Here is a 19,446-nt window from a genome sequence, read left to right as displayed (position 1 = left end):
TTGGGCAAGCAGTCTGTTTTCTTCCCCTCCATCAGTTCTATCAGTTTTCATAATATTGAGGCAAACCTTCAACTGACTTCCCAGTTTGGCAGCAAGAGATCATTTGCAGGGACCCACACTAGTAACAGAAACAACTAAGATGCCAATGAAAATATATCAACTACACAGCAAACATGGGTGCTTTTCTGGTACAAGTGAAAAGGCTCTTTTGAGCTTTCATCTGTCACAGAGCATACAACCTATGAAGACTTTGTTTTTCATTACTGATACCCTTTCCTTATAGTTTCAACCAGCTATGTCTGAGTTTGGAGGTTTTTAAAAAAAAAAATTAATGGCCATCATACCTTTACATAATAGCTGTAAGACATTTTCAAAATTCAATGCCACTTTATTAAAATCCTGGCTAATGAGCAACATATTTAAGAAAAAAAATGAATATATGGAGCTCACTAAAACATTGTTCATTTCTGAAATCATAGTCACATTTTATTGTCTTGACCTTTTTTAAACTTACGATTTCAATGCTAAATTTTAAGTGCCAGAAACCTTCTTACAAGGAAGGTTATTCTCAGGGGACCTCCACCCCAGTGTTGCTGACAAAAGAGGCTCAGATAAAGTCACGAGGTTCACAGATAAAGTCACAGGAGGTTTAGAAAAGCATTTAATTTTGTTTTCCATATTCCTCTGAATTAAGAGTGAACTCTGGATCTTGATGAGTTCATTTCTGGAGAACATGTCAAGTTTACTAAAGAGAATAAAGGACGCCTCTAATGAATGAGACTTGTGCACACACAGGTTGAAGAAAACCACGATCTGTTCTGAAGCTTTCTAAATTAAAAGAAAAGCACCTGTCTGTGACAGTAGCAAGAACTGCACTGTTTGGGTCACCGTGGTGTATTATGGAAACAGAAGGCAAATGTTTCTTTTATTTGAGATTGCTCCTATATTTCAGAAAAATCTAAAGCACAAATCATATATTAAACACAGAAATTGAATGTTAACTCTAGGTGTTTTTTTTTTAAAGATTTTATTTATTTATTCATGAGACACAGAGAGAGAGGCAGAGACACAGGCAGAGGGAGAAGCAGGGAACCCAATGAGAGACTCAATCCCAAGATCCTGGGATCACGATCAGAACCAAAGGCAGGTGCTCAACCACTGAGCCACCCACGTGCCCCTGAACTCTAGGTTAACAGGTAGGAGTGCTTCTGAGATCCTTTCCTCTATCAGGTCATTTTGTTGTGTCTCAGCTGGTGCATTGGGGAAGGGAATGGGAAGAATTAGAAGGAGATGAGATTTTGCTCAAGGAGGTGTGTAAATTGTGTTGAGTCACCTTTGAGTAATTCTTGGAGAAACATGGCAGGGAAAGAGACTGAATGGGATTTAAGAGACTTCAGTTCCTTCATTGTTCTCAGTTTTGTCTTGCATCAAAGATAATCAAGATTTGACTGTAAATAAAATTCCATCTTAAGCAGAGATATCCCACCCCTCCTCCAAGGCCCCAGCCCACCTGTTCATGCAGTCATGGAATTTCTCCTTTGACTAAAATGAGCTATATATAGTCAAATATCTCATAAAATGGGGGAGGGGGATTGTGAAATAACCAGGGAGAGTATTTAAAGGGTCTGACTTAAAGAAATGTGCCCAGATGAGTTTGGCCGATTGGGGTCAGTTAAGCCTCCCCTGACACCAACCATTAGTAATATTTTCCATGCACTAAGTAAAACAATGGAAACTTCATCACATCTGGTTGAGCCTCCAATACCTATGCAGCTTGTAATGGTTTTTGAAATCTTGATATGAAACAGCACCGTGGCACTCAACAATAGATTGTTAGCAAGCAAAGAAGGCGCACTTGTTCCAAAACAATGAAGAGTTGTATATTACCATTTCCCTTAGATGCTTCCCTCTGGTTCATATTGCTAGATTATTTCATCTTGATCCAAGGGGAGTTTGGGGTTATTTTCATCCCTTCCTCCTTCCTCTATCTTTTGAGCAATAGGCAGCAAGCCTCCAGGAAAACCATCTTCTGTCTCTTGCAGGGTACCACGTTTTTTCTCATTGCAAAGTTTTGGTTAGCTCTATAAGTTCCCTTGAAGATGGAGAAAAGCACTTTGGAAGATTGATAATTCCAAGAAATCTTTGCTGCCTTAAAGGTCTTGTTCTTGGGATGCCTGGATGGCTCAGCGGTTGAGCACTTGCCCCTGGCTCAGGGTGTGATCCACGGTCTCAGGATCGAGTCCCACATCAGGCTCCCTACCTGGAGCCTGCTTCTCCCTCTGCCTACGTCTCTGCCTTTCTCTCTCTGTGTCTTTCATGAATAAATAAATAAAATCTTTTTTTTTTAAAAAAGGTCTTGTTCTCACCTTGAATTTTTTAAAAATTACTTCAGAGATTTACAAAGAGGACATGGAATATACCTGAATGTCCTTAAGCCACTCTGATATCTTTACCTGATACTGACATTGAAGAATAATGCTCCAAGTTCCAAGTTCCAAGGCACCCACCACCATTGATCTCTCTGAATAGAACCAAGAAATAAACCTCTTTTTAAAAAGATTTTATTTATTTATTTATTTATTTATTTAGTTAGTTAGTTAGTTAGTTAGTTATTTTAGAGAGAGAGCATGCACACACAAGCCGAGGGGCAAGGAATCTTAAGCAGACTCTGCACTGAGGTCGACGCTGGGCTTGATCTCAGGACTCTGAGATCATGATTTGAGCTGAAACCTAGAGTCAGATGCTTAACCGACTGAGCCACCCAGCTACCCCCAAAATGAATTTCTTAATAAGCTATAGGAGCTGTCACTCAGAGAGGACAGTCTATGCCTATCTTGTTCACTTTGCCATACTCAAGCAAGCCCTGGCAAGACACTCAATGCAGTGTTTTGAATGCCTGTTACCTAACTTTTCCTATTCTGCAAACACCTCCATTTTCGAGCTGTTGTGTTAATCGGGACAGTGCATATCACAATGCCAGTGGAAAAGATACAAGAGTAGGAATAAAAAGTCCTGGTGCTAATCCCAAATCAGTGATAGTTATAACAACAATAATGACAACAGTAATAGTAAATGTCTATTGAGGATTTACTCAGTGTCAGGTTCTGTTCTAATAATTTTACACCCATTGACTCATTTGGTACCCATAATAATGTTGTAGAGTAGCTACTCATACTGCCAACTCTGGTTTCGAGAAGAGGAAACTGAGGCATGGACAAGTTAATTATCTTACCCTAGATGATGTAGCTGGTAAGTGGTGAAGCCAAGATTGGAATCCGGAGCCCTAATCTTAAATAATTGCAACCCAGATGGTTGTGTGTTGTTAGACAAATCTCTTTTTACCTTAGTTACCACTGTGCTAAGATTAGCATAATGATACCTACTGCGGAGGATTAAGAGGGGGGTTAGTGGAAACGTTCAGGTAGGAATGTTTATGGGTAGACTTTCCAATATGAATATACATGAGATAGTTTACATTCCCAAGCCACGAACATTATCATCAGAGGCCACAGGAATCCGTAGTCAGGACAGAAACTATTGAGATTTCCCTTTTTACCACAATTCAAACTCACACAGCACTGGGGAAAAACAGTATTCTTCAAAACAATTGAAGAAACTTAGGGCATAAACTCTTGGAACAGTGTAACATATAGTAAAATCTTTCTGTTTGTAAAAAAAAAAAAAATCTTTCCATGTTTTTATTTTTAGGTTCCATCTATGCCAGTGATTTTCCATTTCCTTCTTCGGAAGATTTCCTTTAACGCAAACACAGGCTCACCCTCACGAACATCCACACATCCACATGCACACACGTGTATGTTCACATGCACACACACTCACTCATAGTCACACACACCCACGTGTCGCCGTGACAGGGTCACCATGTGCCTGACTTCATTGGTGGCAGCGGTGGTAGAAGTTGGCCTCTGAGGGCAAGCCCAAGTCTTCCTGGTGGTTAAGGACAATTCCACGGGTTTTTTTTTTTCAAAGATTTAATTTTTTTAATTTGAAAGAGAATGAGAGAGAGAGCACGCAAGTGGTGGGGAAGGAGGGTCAGAGGGAGAGGGACAAGCAGACTCTCCGCTGAGCAGGGAGCCCAATACAGAGCTCCATCCCAGGATCCCTGAGATCATGACCTGAGCCGAAGGCAGATGCTTGACCTACTGAGCCACCCTGGTGCCCCCCAAATTCCATAGATTCATCTTCTGAGATCTTTGGGTGGAAGAGAGGGGATTTTCTTTTTTTTTGTGCCCCCTCTTAGCAAAAAGAGAAAAAGAAGGATATTGAATGATATAATTTGAGTCATCAACAGGAACAAACCCTCAAGTCTGACACATTTGAGAATGACTGAAATGATGGCATTAAAGACAGTACTGATGTTCTTGTCACACTTGCATTGATAAACTTTTACACAGATTTGACTAAAGAATCATTTATATGATGTAGTTCCACTTTAGAGATATTTGTGTGTGTGTGTGTGTGTGTGTGCGTGTGCGTGTGTGTTTTCAACCGTTCTTTGAATCTCTCAGATGATGAGAAGTACTTGGTGATAAGTATCGTCTGTCATACGGATAGGTTAAGTTACATAATTGACCAAAAATATTAAAATAGCTCTGCAAGTGGGAACAACAGACTCATCTCAGAAATCCCTTTGTGATGTGGATTTTAAAGCACATATACAGTTATTGGAATTTACTTTTTCCCTCTGAAACCAGCAAGCCAGGAACGTAAGGACTTCTCCATTTAGTCCGCATTCCGTCGGATTTCCACGGCCTTCCTCCTGTCTTATGACTGCCCTTCCGTCCGGGTGCCTCCGTACTTTTCCTGGAATAGGGGACTTTTTCTTCTCCAGGGCTGGCTGTCTTAAGTAGCATGCACTGAATTGGTTTTGTGCAGATGTAACGGAGTTGGACACAGTCTTCACTGTCAAATGATCACATATCCTTTTTCCTGGCTACTGCCAAATCAAAATTTAGGACTGCAGATTTTCCTTTACCAGATAAACTTGATCTAGATCTAATCAAGGCTAAGCATTGCCCAAATAAGTGTATGTGTGTGTGTGAGAGAGAGAGAGAGAGTGTGTATGTGTAGAAGTCACGTGAGCAGGAACTTGGAGATCTAAGGTGAGGGTGGCCGCTAATAATTCACCTCCATGGTGGGTGGTCTTTTGTTCTGATTGCCTTTCAAGGCTCTCTCTTTGAATTTTCAGAGACTAATGTTAATACACACAGCCTTCCTCTGGCTTGGATGCCAGTGAGTACATCCTTCCAGAGCTTTCTTGAATGTCAGTTTTTCGGCTTCTGCCAATATACCGTGATGTACACGCTTGCTAAAGATTCAAATGGTGTTTCTTGGAGCTTGGAGGACCCTGGAATAGCACAGAGACGGTGTGAGCTCTGGGCTGGGAAAGGAGGGTCATGCCCTATTTTGCATATCTGTGTCAGTGTTTGCAAGATTCACAACAGTACAAACCCTCAGTAAAATCAGGGGATGGGAAAACATACTCTGATGGCCATTGCTCGTTGTAACAACCCGTGAGTCTAAGCTCTAAAGCTCTGTATTCAGAATGCAAGGTGTTTTGTTGTCTGTCAACTTTGGTGTGTTCCTTTGTGTATGAGGCAGGTCGAAATCTAGAAGGAGAGGTATGCCCACACCCTAGCAAATACAAAAAAAAAAAAAAAAAAAATCTGGTGAGATAACTGAATCAACCATGCAGATAGAAATAGGCAAGTTGAGCATGGTTAGGTTTTTGTAAATATACATAATTCAGTCACCTCTTGATCTTGTTGATGGATTAATTTAGTAATTGTGTTTCTTGTGCATCGAGAAATTTTGTCATTAGGCTCAGGGTGCTTGGAAAAGTAAGTTCTAGGGGCTCCTGGGGAGCTCAATGATTGAGCATCTGCTTTTGGCTCAGGTCGTGATCCCAGGGTCCTGGAGTGGAATCCCGCATCAGACTCCTTGCAGGGAGCCTGTTTCTCCCTCTGCCTAGGACTCTGCCTCTCTCTCTGTGTCTCTCATGAATAAATAAATAAAAATATTTAAATAAAAAAGGAAAAGTAAGTTCTATTAGCTAGACTCACAAATATTTTCATAGCATCCATTAGATGAATATGTAGAATGGAGAACTTAAATGCTTAATAAATAAGTGAATAATATAAATGCAGAGCCTCTTTAATCAAGTAACTAACAATTTCTTTGTGGAAAGAATCCATGAATATTTGAATAATAATAATAATAATACATGAGGCTTTGAAGTCCACAGTGATGCAAGAGGGAAATGACAGTAGCTTGCAACAGCAGAAGAAAGGGACAAAGGAAGATTATAAGCAGGTGCCATACAAAACTGACGACTCTGTCTCCAGAAAAGGGAGATGCCGTGAACTAGAATAACCTGGGAGTGAGCAGTATCTGATCTAAATCTAGGTGGTTTAAGGGCACAATTTTTTAAAAAGATTTTGTAAAAATGTATTTATTCATGAGAGACACAGAGAGGCAGAGACGTAGGCAGAGGGAGAAGCAGGCTCCCTGCAGGGAGCCTGATGCAGGACTCGATCCCAGGACCCTGGGATCACACCCTGAGCCGAAGGCAGACTCTCAACCACTGAGCCACCCCTGTGTCCCGGAGGGCACATTTTTTATGTAGGAAGAAAGGAGAGCTGGAATCTCTGAAGGGCAAACAGCATGAACAATGACCCAGAAGAGCATTTGCACAATTGAATGGTTCAAGGAAGTGAGAAACCAATGACAGTGGTGGAAAGGCATGTTGGAGCAGGACTCTCAAGCTGTGAATGGTGGGCTTAATCCTGCTGGCTCTGTGGCACTGGCCACATTTTGGGGTGTGAAAGAATGACGCTGTACTTCAGGAAATCAAGAGACCGGAGGCCGGTGATTGTGACGTATTCGGGATGAGGTAATAGTGCAGGAAACGATTGTCATCTATCACACGGGCAGGGAAGAGAGGTCTGTGAACGTATCGTGAAATTCACGTTTTGCCCCATCAGGACATGAGAACATCACACTTTTGCCTCCAGTTTCCGAATACCTCTTCTTTTGTCTTCTGTGATCTCTTCTCCCTTGAGAAAATTCTAAGTGCATCAGAGTAAGGCAAATACAGGAAAAAGTAAGTGCAAATGCCAGACTGAACCCAAGATCAAGAGGATTGTGGTTCACTGATTCTGTGTCCTCATGGGAGCTAGGTCAGTTCAAGGGCAAGTTAAGACAAACAGGTGGAACCTATGTGTCCGAGAGCAGAAATCAAAAACAAACCCAAGGGGCACTGAACACGCAGTTCTGGTTTACTTTTCACTCTTCTTTCTGCCCTGCCTTTTTGGTAAATATGCATCGTCTTTGTTAAAATAGTACTGCTTTGCTCCTGCCTTGGAAAGCTCTGGAAGATAAGCGGAAAAAAGCTGCCAGATTAGAGGGCCATATCTCAAGAAGCCAGACACAGTGGATTCCACCTTTAAGCTCTTCTCAGAGATCTGGCTTTCACATTATAGAAGGTTCTGGAACTAATTGCCCTGAGTCCGTTCTTTACCTACACTGGTTTGAATGCCAAGCAAAGAGGTCCTACGAATGTCAGTCCCAAATTGCTAAGTGACCAGGAAACATGAGTCCGGCCCCAGTGAGTGACGCATGGGTACCTTCACAAATAGGGTGACATCAGGACAGCGAGCATCCACCCAAAATGTTTGATCCTAGTAAATGGCTAATGAGATACTCACTGAGGTTACAATTTTAAAGACAAACTTCTACAAACTTAGGTTTCACAAATGAAGCTGTATTAGTTTTCTCTTGCTGCATAACCAATTATTCAAATATTCAGCTGCTTAACACAACAAATATTTGTTCTCTCCCAGTTTCTGTGCATCAGAAATCTGAGCATGAAAAAAAGAAAAAAGAAAGAAAGAAATCTGAGCATGGCCTAGTTTGGTGCCTCTGGCTCAAAGTTTCTCATGCAAACAGCATTGGCAGGGGCTGCAGTATCCCAAGGCTTGATCCGGAAGTGATCTACTTCCAAACTTGCTGCCGTGGCTCTTGGCCAGAGACATCAGTTCCTTGTCATGTGGCCTGTCCAAGGGCAGCTATCAACATACATGACCGAGAGCTTCTCCCAACATGAGGGTTCCAATAGAAAGAGCGTGGAAGGGAGAGACACCTAGACTAAATCTACATCAGTTTTCTTACCTGATCTCAGAAGAGCCATGCTTCCGTTTTTGCCACGTTCAGCTGTTACAAGTGAGTCAGTAGGTCTAGCTCATATGGAAAGGGAGGAGATCACACCAGGGCCTGAGCACCAAGAGAGGAGATGATTGGGATCCCTTTGAGAGACTGTGCACTGCAGACAGGGTAGGATAGCACTGTTGCTCTTTCAGTGGTGGCCCATGGGCTAGCGACTTCAGGACCATTTGCAAGTTTGATAGAAATGCAAAATCTCAGCTCTAATCCCACCCCACTAATCTAATCCCAGAACTACTGACTCAGAATCTGCATTTAATAAGGTCCAGCAGTCTTTTGGGGGCATACCGAAGTTGGATGCTCTGTGGTCTACAGGATCTTCACACATTGAATCTTAAAGGAAATCAACCTTAGACTGATAATTACCCATCAGCGTCCTATCTTGGAGCAGATGGTGACGAGTTAATGAGATTCTGCTTTCTATATGCTTCAGAGAAGGGCATGGGCAGGCTAATCCACGGTCTTAAAATGCACACACAGTCACCGTTTAATGGCTTAAAGATGAAGTCTGAACTTTTGTTGGCTATCAGACATAACAATGACCACATGGACGTCTTCTATTCCTGCGTAGCATTTATAGGGAAAACCGGATCCTTTGAACTCATGAGAAACCCCAAACCCATCATCCAAGCATCTTTCATTCCTGGAGATTATCAGAGTTTCATTGCAGGTTAAATTCTTTGTAACTTTTTCATGTGGGAACTATCCTGTTACCTCCTGTTAGCTCTTCCCCTGCTGAGTGCAAATGGAGGGTATACTCTACTTCCTGCAGCTGCTTTGGATTTTGTTACATTTTCCAGGTTTTGAAAAAAAAAATGTGCTGACAGAACGTGGCTTCATCTACAACTCTCAACTGATTTTAAGAGTATAAACAGAAATATGTTTCCTGATTGTATGTACCAGTGAAATCAAAATATTATCCCTACATCCAAAGATCCACTAGCCACTTTATTTTTAGAAACTGGGCACTAAAGAGAAACAGAAAAATATGTTGGGGAAAGGTCATTACGAGATAAAGACAGCAAATATGGCTAGACAAAAAGAAAAAAGAGAGCATGCTTTTGGTTTGCGCTATTTTCAATGAAAGATATTTGCTTTTTAAATGGAAAAAACTTTCCATTCGCATCTGGGCAGAAAGTCAGATTCAAATAGATATAATTGGAAAAGCTTACTAAATGATGGACTTATGTTACATTTTCCCCCCCTGACTGATCCTTTTTGTTTTATTTTACATAATGGAGCAAAATCCTGTTAAATAAATGTATTTGAAAGCAAAATGTTCAAAAGTCACATTTTATTGTAACAAGATGAAGCAAATAAAAACTCAGATCTGAGCCTCCAGAAGGTAAACAGTTTTGCTTGGGCTGTACGACTACTCTTGGTAAGGAGGGCATATCTCCCATTCTGGTTTTCAGGTATGAGCTTGTGAATAATAAAATTACAAACAAATTTTGAGGCCTCCCAATTGGTAAAACTCCTCAAGGTGCTTTTGGTCAGCCCAAGTAGAGTGAGTATCTAAAGGTACAGATAAAATGGGTTGGAGGCAGTATATGTTGGGATTTTGGAGGTGAGCAGCAGGTTGGGGAGGGGAAGTTAGGACCATGTTAGGGCCTCCAACAAAGAAAGAGCAGAATGAGCCAGTGCTAAGGGAATTACTGGATAGATTGGTCCTGGCAATGGCAGCTTGGAACCCCAAGGTCCAGGCTGCAAAGGACAAAGAAACTGAATTATGATCCAGCAAGTCACATTAGGAAGTCTTTGGATGACAAAGCGGCAGAAGTAGGCAGCCTAGGTATGCAGCAGGTGTTGCTCTGGGAAATGTGACCTTATGCTAAGACTTGTATCCCATTTAAGGTGATTGACAAATCCAGGTCCTCAACAGAGCTCCAGCTATACGATTCAAGGGTTGGAATAGGACTTTCGATCACAATGGACAAACGGGAATGTTGCATTGCTCAGTATGGACCCAAGGCAAAACTCAGCAGCATGGCCTGAAATAAGAAAGGAATAAGGAGTTTCCTGAGTTGAGAGGGGACAACTTTCAAACAGAGCCAGCTCATTCCCTGTGGCATAGTGGAGACCAGTTCGATTAACAAAGGACACTAGGATATGGACTGGGGGATTGGAACACAACCTGGGAGCCTAGGTTTGGTAGTGGGGCCATGAGATTCTGCGCCTGAGAATGTCAATTTGTTTTTAAGCCCCTCTAGACAGCCCCTAGTGAAGAGTAGATGCTTCTTGCTGAGTTGATAAAGTATTTGCATTGGCTGGGCTGACCTGAGACCATGAGGAACCATCCAGACCTGGGAGAGACAATATGAAGGGGAAGGAAGCTGACATTGACATCATCTTATTTCATGCTGGTCACTAACTTTTCTCTAGAAACTGGCTTCCAGTCATGTGATTGCCCCTGGGCCAGGGCGATTAGCTGGGGACATACTTACAGGTTTCTGTTGTTTCATTTTATGTGGTTTCTTATGAGCAAGGGAGAAAGTGCTGATCCTCATAGCTCTCTATAATCAAGAAGACGCCCCTTATTAGATCCCATTCCGGTAAATAGGAGCAGTATCTAATTTCCTTTGGAAGCAAGGCAGGAGAGGAGAAAGGGTATACCACCATGAAAGGCAATCTCGCCTGGAACCAATGTGTTTGAGTATTGAACTTTGGGTCACACTGAGTTTTTCCCAGCAATGATATTCGAATACATAATTATTCTGCTCTTCATGTGGTATTGGTAGTGCAAAGAGCAAGTGTGTGTTTTGTATTTATTTTCCAGAGTTCCCATTTATTGTTCCCCACGCTGAATGACGGGGCAAGTTTTGTTCCACCACATTGAAAGATAGCTGCTCCTGGCTTCAGGAAGCTTTTTGATTCTTTTTCGAATCCTACTTTCCTTTGGTTGGTGACTAGATGTCCCCTCGCACGCCATCTTGTTTTAATTGCCGTCAGGGGTCGTATCCCAACCCAAACATTTAACAACTAGTATGGCTCAGGTACCTACCAAGTGGAGTGGACCCTGGCCATTGTTCTTTGAACAGAAAATAGGGGCCCTCTGCTCTGCAGAAGTCACAGCTTATTGTGGGATCATGATGAGGTCAAGGAGCACAGAAATGGAAAGAGAGATTCAGGACAGCAGCTAATATACCAACTGCTATAGAAGCATTTGCATATTTTAATTATTGATAACACTCAGACCTGTGCATACTGGCTGATGATCAGGACTGATATTTATTTTGGGGACATTGTTACAGAAACATTTTAAACTATGAATAAGCTTTGATGACTAACTCCTTGGAGAGGAAGGAAGGTAGATAGGTGGCTAGCTCACATACGCCATGATAAGAGTTGGGATGTTAATCTGAGCATGATGGGAAGCCATTGGGCATTTATGATCTCAGTTATAGTTTAAGAGTATGACTCTGATTGACATGTTGAGAAAAAACCCAGTTAGGTTTTTTTGTTTTGTTTTTATTTTTTATTTATTTTTAAATCAGGCAAGAGGTAATTAGGGGAGGTTACTGGGTCCTAGGCAGTTTGCATGGCTAGTTCCAGCTCACATCCTACAAGTCTGGTCCCAGGTCCCAGGGGTGTCACTGCCTTGGTCAATGTTGGCCGTATCTAAGTATAGGAAATATGGCATACTTTCTCAGAGGACCTGTCACATGCCCAGACCTCACAGCTCCTGTCCCCTTGTAGCTGGCTCTTTGAACTGGGAAATTTCTAACTTTAGATGATTGACAAAACCATTGAAAGGAGATGTAAATATCAAGGTGCTTAAAAGAAGAAGCCCAGTTCTTTTATCACTTAGGCTCAAAGGTAACACCATCTATTGTTAAGAAAACAGGTGATCATTGAGAAGATTTTACAGCAAAGCTTTCTATGTAGCTACCCCCAAAGAAGCAGAGAATGGAGATGGAACAATTTTTCCTCCAAAAGGCCCCCCAGAGCAGACAGCAAAATGGCAGCTTCTGACTTTACGCAAGTTGCAATTAGGTTCCGGTACCTGCTTCTGCAGGAGGTCCATCCCTCTTGTGGTCAGGGTCTCACAGTTATCACGATACGTAGAATTGTGATATTGATCTTTCTCCAGATATTGTGTCTTTTATCTCTTAATGCTGAATACCTAAGGTAATATGTAGCATTTTGACCATTTTACGGACACTCTACAATGGCTATGTCACACAATGGCTTCCCCTAAACCACCTACCCGCCCCCCTCTTCAGGTTGGTCTGGCCTGCAGAGTATTTTCGAAAACTTGAATAAGACATTGTATCCCTTTTCTATTCCTGTCTAACAAAGAGCCATCACTTCAAAGCTTAAAGCCACACAAATTTAGGATGTCACCATTTCTATGCATCAGGAATAGACAGGGCTAGCAGAGTCCTCTGCCTGGAGTCTTATCAGACTGCAAACAAGGAGTTCACTGGGCTCTCTTCTCTTCTGGAGGCTTCAATGGGGGAGAAGCCACTTCCAAATTCATTCAGGTTGTTGGTAGGGTCCATTTCTTTGCAGCTATAGCATTTTGCTGTCTGGAGGCTGGAGGCAGCTCTCAGGTCCTCGAGGCACAGTTCCTTTGTCCGTGAGCTTCTCTAACATGGCTGTTTCCTTCATTAAGCCCACAAGGAGAGTCCCTCACCTCAGGGAAGGAACAGTTCATCTTTCAAGGACTTTCACCTGGTTTGGTCAGGCCCACCCATCATCATCTATTTTTCGATTAATATAAAAACAACTGATTTGGGACCTTAATTACATCTGAAAAAAAACAGTGCCATCTTTGTCATAGTCTATTGGCTGCCAGCACATCACGAGTGCTGCTTTACAGCCAGGGGGAGTGGATCACACAAGGCTGTGAACACCAGGCGACAGGAAACATAGAGGCCGCTGTGGGGTCGGTCTGCCCATCATCGGGGTTCACATCTACAAATTAGTAGAGTACGCCCAGGAATTTAGCTTTTCAGTTTCTTTTGAAAAAAATCAGAATACCTGGTGGCACTGGGCCCACATTCCTACCTGGCAGCAGCCAGTAGGAGTGGACTGTTCATAGCGCCCTTCGGTCAGGACATGCCTACCTGAGTTTCCATGATTCCGTTCTCTCCCTCTATTTCCTTTATTTGCTGTGCTCCCTGCTTCACCCCTGTGGCCATCCGTGGCTACAAATCTCACAGTAAACATTGGCTGACATTTTTTCAGCATAACTGTTTTTTAAATATTTTTGTTGCTTCTGCCCATGTTTTCCAGAAGGGGTAATAGTATTCCAGATGAAAAGAATATTGGCGATGACTTGATTTTGCCTCTTTTGCAGAGAACATTGAGGCCCTGAGAAGTGACTTGACCGGGTTCACACAAGTGGTTGGAACCCCAAACTCATGATTCTGTTTAAGCCCTGTGGTATTTTTTCAGAATGAAAGAAAAGAGGAACTAGACAACTCATGTTCCACAAGAGTATATGGGAATATCTGTTTATAAAGCCGTAACTACCTTCTCCAGGAAAACGTATCACTTTTCCAATATTAGAAGCCACCATGAAAACTGTGCGGAGGCCCATGGAGAGCTTTTGCTTCCTCTGCAGAAGGTTTGGTCGAGCTGAAGCCCTGCTGGCCTATATCTATCAGCTGTCACATTGTCTTTATTAATAAGATTTCTTGTCTACCAATAGCGCACTGAAAAAAACGTACCTGTCTCCTGCAGGAAAGAGCAAGTGTGTGCACCTGCACCTCTGGGTTCTAGGTTGGGGACACAGGAGAACCATATTCAAATCCTAGCCCTGCCGCTGACTGTGTGACTGACCTTGGACAAGTTATTGAAACTCTCTGTGCCTCACTTTCCTCATCTGTAAGATGAATATTTGAATAGAATAGTTTTGGAGATTACATGAGGTAATATGTGTAAAGCACTTAGAGCCATTCCTGGCTCAATAATGGGTACCTACTCTTATTATTTTAAAGATTTTATTTATTTATTCATAAGAGACACAGGGAGAGAGGCAGAGACATAGGAAGAGGGAGGAGAAGCAGGCTCCATGCAGAGAGCCCGATGCGGGTCTCGATCCTGAGACTTCGGGATCTCGCCCTGAGCTAAAGGCAGATGCTCAGCCACTGAGCCACCCAGGCGTCCACCTACTCTTATTATTAGTACTTTTGTCCATGCTCCTGGGTAGATGTTTGGAGTTCAGGTGTGATTCTTTTTTTTTTTTTTTTAAGATTTTATTTATTTATTCCTGAGAGACACACAGAGAGAGAGAGAGAGAGAGAGAGAGGCAGGAAGAGACACAGGTAGAGGGAGAACTAGGCTCCATGCAAGGAGCCTGACATGGGACTCAATCCTGGGACCCCAGGATCATACCCTGGGCCAGAGGCAAGCGCTAAACTGAGCCACCCAGGGATCCCCCCAGGTGTGATTCTCTAGATTTAGAACGTGCATTTTTTAATGGGGACAATATCATCTCCAAGTGGGTGAAAGCTTGGTTTTTGAGGAAAAAAAAAAACAACCTTTCTTTTATAATGTACAGAACACAGACATGCATAAAATACATAAACAAAACCACAGTGCATCCGTATTACAACTTACTGGTGGGGGGAATTGATTATGAAACAAATGTCCTCTTTGGGAGGGCAAAAATCATCAAAAAAGGGGGGGTCGAGGAAACACTGTTATAGAACAAGAACAGACCAGCTACACAGTTAGCTGGGCTCAGTGAAAAATAAAAATGTGGAGCCCTTTGTTCAAATTCAAATTGAGAATTTCAAGACAGTGACAGCAGAGCACCAAGGGAATCACGGGGCCCTACTGGGTAGGAGTTCTGTGCACCTGCCCAGCTCCCACAGCACGGAGCCGGCCCCGAGGAAGGCCATTCCATGGTAGCTTCCGAGACTGAGGCCTGTGATAGCAGGATTCCTGTGTATTAATCCCCCACCCCAACACCCAGCACCCCTCATTAGGATGACTGTGATCTGTAGAGAGGTTGTGGTTTGCTGCATTGAACCCAGACCTGATGATTAGATGCAAACTCTGCTAGGATCTGGTTAAAAGAAAATCGAAGGGATGGTGAAGCCCAATGAGATTTTTAGTGAGTTTGTCTTCTCGTCTGTCAACTTGGCCTTCATTTTATCCTCCCCCAACACGTGCGTGCTCTTTCACAGTTTCAATTCGCATCCTTTGAGATGAAAGTGAGTGAACCAGAACACCCCAGATCATTTCTTGAGAAAACCGAAGTCTGCTGATTCCTCCGTATCTGCCCCTTCCCAGAGTTTCTGGTGCTGCCTGATTCTGAGATTTGTAAGAGGAAATGAGCTAAGTTTGCTACAGGGCTTACGCAGAGGCCTGCTCACTGCTGCCCAGTGGTACGCACTGCGAACTCCCATCTTCCCCTCTCATGCCAGCTCCTAAAAATAACCCAGTGGGAACAACCCAGTGGCCTCTCCCTCAAGGCCTGCAAATCAAAACCCTGATTAGGTCAAAGGATGGGAAATTCGCCTGCAGTGCTGCTCAGGGGCGCTCCAGTGCCAAGGGTGGAGAAGCCTTCCTGTTCCCTCCAAGGGTGGGACCGAGCCCAGGGGCGGGCTTCACTCTGGGGACCTCCGTCTATCTCTTCCGGTCCTTGGACCTGCTGGGGAGAAGCAGCTGCCCCCTGGGATTCCAGAAGTCCAGGAGGGAACACTGGCCAATCTACACTGGCCAGGTGTCTGAGTGGGGGAAGTTGGGCCTTCCTGGGGATGCCTCACACTCTGGGAAAATCATTCCTGCTGGCCCTGCCTTACATTAAATGAGGCCACTGAAGAAGCTCTTCCTTTTCTTTCACTCCTGAGAGGGACAATCAGGGTAGCAGGGGGTACCGCTGTGATGTCACCTTACAGCTTGGATTCAAAGAGTTTGAAATAGTCCTTGCCCCCAAACCAAAGACTTTTTATTTTGGTAGGTGTGATGGAGCAGAGTGGGAGGGAGGGTCATTTGGAGGGTATTAAAGTATATGCTCCATAATGGAACAACGAGTTACCAAACTGCAGCCCAGTGGTCATATTTGGCCTCTCACCTCCCTTTGTAAATACAATTTTACTGTGACTTGATTTAAAAAAAACAAACACACTATTTATTTATTCGTGAGAGACACACAGAGAGAGGGGGAGAAAGGCAGAGGGAGAAGCAGGCTCCATGCAGGGAGCCCGATGCAGGCCTCGATCCCAGGACCCCGGGATCACGACCTGAGCCAAAGGCTCAACCCCTGAGCCTCCCTGGCGTCCCTTTGTGACTTCATTTGCCACGCTGACTCATTTGTGTCTTCTCTAGGGCTGCTTTCGTGCTACCACTGCAGGGCTGAGTCGTCAGGACACAAAGTCTAACATATGGAACTCTCTGGCCCTTTACAGAAACGGGGTGCCACTTCCTGCCCTACCCAGTGGCCACACGCTTAGAGTTTGTTTACCTGACACGTCTTCTGTGAACTAGGTGTCACAAAAGTATCCCGAGTAGATGCTCCTCTCCCTGCTTTTCGGATGGGGAAAGAGAGGTGAAGCTGGCTTCGCTCCCACAGATGGGGAAATGATAAGGCTGGCTGTGAATTGCTATCTGTTTGATTCCAGAGACTTCCTTCTGGCACACGTAGCTAAATGCCCAAGGTCATGTGGGTTTGAATCACTGGCTGAAAAATTGCATATCTTCGAGGGGCCAGGCAGGTAAATCTGAAGGGCACTGCTGTAAGCCAGAGGGAGTGGTGTTGGGGGGGGGGGGGGGGTTGGAGGGTGGAGGGGGGGCTGGAAAGGACAAGCCCAGCCTAAAGGCATTCAAACACAAATTGTTTTTACAAAGCTGTGAGGGCCAAAGAAAACATGGCAGCAGGCCTTATTAGGCCAACAGGTCCCTGGTTTGTGACCCTTGGACAGAGCCTCAATCAGGTTGGGCAAGAGGAGTCATGATACGCTCAGAATGGAAACCGGAGAGCCTGTTTGTCTCGCCCTCCCACTCTGGTTCACTTCTTCAGGAACATCACAGCTGGCTGCAGAGAGAAAACGTGGGCCTTTGGTCCAGACAGGCGTGTTGGTGTTTTGTTTTGTTTTGTTTTGTTGTCCCGACTCTATACCACGAGCCATGATATGGCTTCGAGTAAGTAAATTAACTTCGATGAGCTTCAGATTTTTTATTTTTTTATTTATTTTTATTATTTTATTTTATTTTATTTTTTTTATTTATGATAGTCACAGAGAGAGAGAGAGAGAGAGAGAGAGAGGCAGAGACACAGTCAGAGGGAGAAGCAGGCTCCATGCACCAGGAGCCCGACGTGGGATTCGATCCCGGGTCTCCAGGATCGCGCCCTGGGCCAAAGGCAGGCGCTAAACCGCTGTGCCACCCAGGGATCCCCAGCTTCAGGTTTTTTAGTCTTTAAACCCGAGGTGTATTTATTTCGCATTTATTGGTCCATGGCGTGGGCCAGGCGCTGCCTTGGTGTGACCTTATCTCGGGAAATGACCGCTCCGTCCGTGCACTTGGGCAGGGCAAACATGATGTGGCTTGATCCCCCTTTTTCTTACACCCCATGGTCAAGCTGTTGCTCTATTTCCAGGAGCCGATTGCTTCTCACCTCTATCGTGACACCTCGGTCTGAACCCGTCTGGATTACTGCAATAACCTTCTCACCCACCTCTCCTGGGGCTCTAGAGTCTTTGCTCAACCCAGCAACCGGAGGGACCCTGTTAATACTGAAGTCAGACCACGATAGTCTCTGGGGTTTCTCCGCCGAGAGTGAAAGCCTAAGTTCTTAGAGTAATTTTCAAGGTGCCCATGGTCTCCCCCACACTTGTCTTCCATACTTCTGTGCTCTGACCTGCTCACTCTCCTGCAGCCACAGTAGCCTCCTGCCTCTTCTTCAGATGCGCTAGGGAAGCTCCTGCCTCAGGACCTTTGCACTGCAGCCCGTGATCATCTTCACACAAGTATCCACAGAAAGGCTCCCGCATTCCTTCAGGTCTTTCTGCGTATTGTCGGTGAGGCCTTCTTTAACCATATCATTCAAGTTGCATGCCCATCTCCCTACTTTTTCTTTCCTTCTTTATCTTCCTGCCTAACACTTAGCATTACCACACATGTGATTGACTTATTGCTCTTGTTCGTTGTCTCTTTTTCACTACAAAGGCCAAAAAACTGTTCTGTTCGCCCACATCCATAGCATTTCATAAAGCCCCCAATCCACCAGCACGTTTGTAACGTTTGTTGGTTCCTTTTCTTCTTTCTTCTCTGTTTCTCATCAGAAATAAACTTTTCCTGGGGGCCCCTGGGTGGTTCAGTTGGTTAAGCATCTGCCTTCGGCTCAGGTCATGATCTTGGGGTCCTGGGGTGGAGAACTGTGTTGGGATTCATGCTCAGTGGGGAGTCTGCTTGTCTCTCTCCCTCTGCCCCTGGCCATGCTCTGTCTCTCGCCCTCTCTCAAATAAAAGAATAAATTCATTAAAAAAAAAAAAAACTTTCCCCACTTTCAGGATTTTACTTAATCTGATATGATTGGGTCAGAATTATTTAGACTTCAAAGATCTTTGGGCATGGATATGATATAAATCGTACACAAAATGGAAATACAAGCTGAGTTAAATAATAAAACAGAGGTCTAGCAGGTTTTCCCACACCCCTTTAAAGATCAACTTGCCCGACACACAGGTGGATTCACCATATGGAAACCAGTTGTCTGGAGAACTCAAGGGTTACTTCTCCCCAGCTCCTTTCTAAACAGGGTCCCTTTTCCAGCAAAATACTCATTTTCTTTGAACATTGAGCTTAGTTGCTTTTGAGAAACAACTACTTAAATACACAGGGAACATTATCCTCCTTCTATTGAGCACGCTGTGGCATGTTACACATCAACCTCTATGCTATAGGGATCCCTGGGTGGCGCAGCGGTTTGGTGCCTGCCTTTGGCCCAGGGCGCGATCCTGGAGACCTGGGATCGAATCCCACGTCGGGCTCCCGGTGCATGGAGCCTGCTTCTCCCTCTGCCTGTGTCTCTGCCTCTCTCTCTCTCTGTATGACTATCATAAATTGAAAAAAAAAACCCTCTATGCTATAGTTGTATGTCTTTCCACATTCATAAGTCTCATTTTTATTTGCATGGAAATAAAACACCATGAAGTGGGGATCAACACTCCATTTTATAGATGAGTAGACTAAGGTCCAGCCGGGTGAAGTGACCTGCTCCAGTTCACTTTGCTGGAAGCACTTGGAACT

Source organism: Vulpes vulpes, chromosome 2 (assembly GCF_048418805.1).
Source record: "Vulpes vulpes isolate BD-2025 chromosome 2, VulVul3, whole genome shotgun sequence".
NCBI lineage: Eukaryota > Metazoa > Chordata > Mammalia > Carnivora > Canidae > Vulpes > Vulpes vulpes.
This window is presented reverse-complemented; position numbering follows the sequence as displayed.